At 29.4% G+C, this 4,020-nt stretch overlaps 1 non-coding gene across 1 annotated transcript; it reads left to right on the forward strand.

The window, feature by feature from the left end:
• Positions 1 to 3,430: 3,430 nt before the first annotated feature.
• On the forward strand, positions 3,431 to 3,532 carry LOC134382852 (U6 spliceosomal RNA). Its single transcript, XR_010024115.1, has one exon. It is a non-coding gene; the product is annotated as a U6 spliceosomal RNA (small nuclear RNA).
• The last annotated feature ends 488 nt before the right edge of the window (positions 3,533 to 4,020 follow it).

Below are 4,020 nucleotides of genomic sequence, written 5' to 3' on the forward strand. Positions count from 1 at the left end.
TTTGTAAATTAAACAACATATTCCTGAACAACCAATGGTTTCTTTAATAAATTAAAAGAGAAATTAAGAAATATCTTGAGACAAGGAAAAATGGAAATATATATAACAAAACTTATGAGACACAGCAAAAGCAGTTTTAAGAGGAAAGTTTACAACAAAAATATGCCTACATCAAAAATGAAGAAAATCTCAAATAAACAACTTACTTTTGAAGGAACTAGAGGAAGAAGAACAAACTACACCCAAACTTAGAAAAAGGAAATAAATAATAAAAATCAGAGTAGAAATAAACAAAATAAAGACTAGAAAAACAACAGAAAAGATCAAAAAGAGTTGATATTTTGAAAAGATAAACAAAATTGATAAACCTTTAGTTGAACTAATTGGAAAAAAAAAAAGAAGACTCAAATAAATAAAATCAGAAATGAAACAGGAGACCTTTCCAGTGATACCACAGAAATACAAAGGATCATAGGAGACAAGGATGAAAAATTATACTCCAACAAACTGGATAACCTAGAAGAAATGGGTAAATTCTTAAACATGTACATCTACCAATACCGAATCAAGAAAAAATAGAAAATCTAAACAGACCAACGATGAGTAAGAAGATTGAGTCAGTAAAAAGAAGTCTCCCATCAAAGAAAAACTTAGTACTGATTGACTTCATTGCTAAATTCTACAAAACATTTAAAAGAGCTAATACCAATTCTCTCAAACTCATCCAACATTTTTGAAGAGAACAAAATACCTTTCAACTCTTTTTACAAGGCCAGCATTAATCTGATACTAAAGCCGGGCAAGGGTATTATAGAAAAGAAAAATTACAGGCCAATATCCTTGGTGAATCTCAACAAAATACCAGCAAACTGAATTCAAGAACACATTAAAAGGATCGTTCCCTGTGGTCAAGTAGGATTTATTTCTGAGATGCAAGGATGCTTTAGTATATGCAAATCAATAAATATGATACATCATAGTAACCAAATAAAAGATAAATACTATGTAATCATCTCATTAGATGCAGAAAAAAAAATTTGGAAAAATTTGACACTCTTTCATGATAAAAACTCTCACCAAATTAGATTTAGAAGAAACATATATCAACACAATAAAGGTCATATGTAAGAAGCCCACAGCTAATATTATATTAAAGAGTGAAAATTTGAAAGCCTTTCCTCTAAAATCTGAAACATAACAAAGATATCCACTCTTGCCACTTCTACTCACATAATACTGAAAGTCATTGCTTGAGTAATTAGGGCAAGAGAAAGAAATAAAAGGCATCTGAATAGGAAATAAAGAAGTAGAATTGTTGGCATTTGCTGACAACATGATTTTATGTAGAGACTACCCTAAGGACTCCACCAAAAACCTATTAGAATTAATAAACAAATTTAGTAATGTTGCAGGATACAAAAAACACCCCCAAATCAGTAGCATTTCTTATGCTAATAATGAACTATTTGAAACAAAAATCAAGAAAACAATTCTACTTAAGATAGCTACAAAAAACATAAAACACTTAGGAATAAATTTAACCAAGGAAGTGAAAGACCTGTATACTGAAAGCTATAAATCATTGATGAAAGATTCTGAAGAAAATACAAATAAATGAAAAAATATTTCTTGTTCATGGATTGGAAGAATTAATGTTGTTAAATGTTCATACTACCCAAAGTGATCTATAGATTCAATGCAATCCCTATCAAAATTTCAATGTCATTTTTCACAGAAATAAAAAAGAAATCCTAAAATTTGCATGAAACAACAAAAAACAAAGCTGGAAGCATCACACTACCTAACTTCAAACTATACTACAAAGCAATAGTAATTAAAACAGCATGGTACTGGCATAAATAATAGACACATTGATGAATGGAACAAAATAGAGAGCCCAGAAATGAATGTACACATTTACAGCCAATTGATTTTTGACAAAGAAGCTAAGAACACATGATGGAAAAATGATAGTGTCTTCAATGAATAGTGTTTGGAAAACTGGATATCTAAATGAAGAAAAATGAAATTAAACACTTATGTCATACTAAAATCAACTGAACATGGATTAAATCAACTTAAACATAAAACCAGAAACTATAAAAGTACTAGAGGTAAACACAACATGATGTTGTAGCAAAACTACACACTATTGGTCTGGGCAAGGATTCTTTTGCATTTGACCTCAAAAGCTCAGGCAACAAACACAAAAATAGACAAATGGGATTACAACAAACTAAAAAGCTTCTGCAGAGAAAAAAAAAAAAACACAATTAACAGTGTACAGAGACAACCTAGGGATAAGTAGAAAATATTTGTGAGCCATACACCCAATAAGGAGTTAATAACTAAAATCTAGAAGAAACTCAAACAACTCAATAGCAAGAAAACAAAAAAAGTGATTTAAAAAATGGGAAAGGGAACTGAATACACATTTCTCCAAAGAAGACATACAAATGGCCAAAAGATACATGAAAAAATGCTCTCAACATTGCTAATTGTTAGGAAATGCAAATTAGAACCACAATAAATCACCTTAAAACTGTCAGAATGCCTATTATCAAATGAGGAAAGACAACTAGTGCTGGCAAGGATGTGAAGAAAAGATAACCCCTGTACACTGTTGGTGGAAATGTAAATTAGTGTAGCCATTATGGAAAATGTATGGAGGTTCCTCAAAAAATTAAAAATAAAACTACCATGTGATCCAGCAATACTACTTTTGGGTATTTACCCAGAAGATTTAAAATCAGTTTGTAGAAGAGATCTCTACACTCCCATGTTCATTGCAGCACTTGTCACAATAGCTAAAATTTGGAATCAACCTAACCTAAGTATCCATGAACAGATGAATAGATAAAGAAAATCTATTATATATACACCATGGAATTTTATTCAGCCTTAAAAAAGAAGGAAATTTTGTAATTTGAAACAACATGAGTGAAATTGGAGAACATTATGCTAAGTGAAATAAACCAGGCACAGAAAGACAAACACTGCATGTTCTCACTTATATGTGGAATTTAAAACAATGGAGTGATAGTAGAATGGTAGTTATAGATGGTAGGGGTGGGCAGAGGACGGTGAGAAAGTACAAAGTCTCAGTTAGACAGGAGGAGTTAAGATGTTTTTGAGATCTATTGCACAGTATGGTGAATATAGTTAATAATAGTGCATTGTACATTTCAACATTACTAAGAGAGTGAATTTTAAATGTTCTCTCCACAAAAAAATGGTAAGAGCTTGAGGTGATGAATATATTAATTAACTTTATTAAATTATTCCAAATTGTATTTATAAATCATAACTTCACTTTGTACTCCACAAATACATAATTACATACTGTCAATTTATAATTTAAAAAATTTAAAACTAAGTGTCTAATGGTGGTTGAAACTAATAAGAACAAAAAAATATTTAAAAATCATGCTTGCTTTCAAAGTACATACACTAAAATTGGAATAACTCAGAGAAGAATAGCTGGGCCCTTGCAAAGAATGACCCACTAATTCATACAGCACTCTGTATGTATTTTGTGAAGGATCTGCTCTTGGAAATAATTGTTTAATTATAAATATGAAAGAAATTCTTCAAGACTTTCAATGTTATATAACGAAGTAGGTTAGAAATTTTTAAAGTTAGAATTTTTATATCTTAATTTTTAAATTTTAAATTATAGATTTTATGGTTTAAAGTGGTCTATTTTATTTCCTGAACTATTTTATACAACTTTCCTCCATATCCTACTTTATTCTCATGTGATGGATTTTGGAATAAATAATAATTCTATTTTAATATATTATTAAGTGAGGCATTAAGATATTATTTATAATCCACTAGTTCATTTGTACTCTACTTAAAATTTCCCAAGGGGATAAATAATAACTTAGAAACAAGAAAAAACATTTTACAAGTAAATTCTAATAATTTATAATGTGAAGTAATAAGAGGATGCTTTGATCAGAATAATGTATTTTATTCTTTAATTGTTTTCAGTTACTACATTTACTTTTCTATATA

This window comes from Cynocephalus volans, chromosome 7 (assembly GCF_027409185.1).
Source record: "Cynocephalus volans isolate mCynVol1 chromosome 7, mCynVol1.pri, whole genome shotgun sequence".
In the NCBI taxonomy this organism is placed as follows: Eukaryota; Metazoa; Chordata; class Mammalia; order Dermoptera; family Cynocephalidae; genus Cynocephalus; species Cynocephalus volans.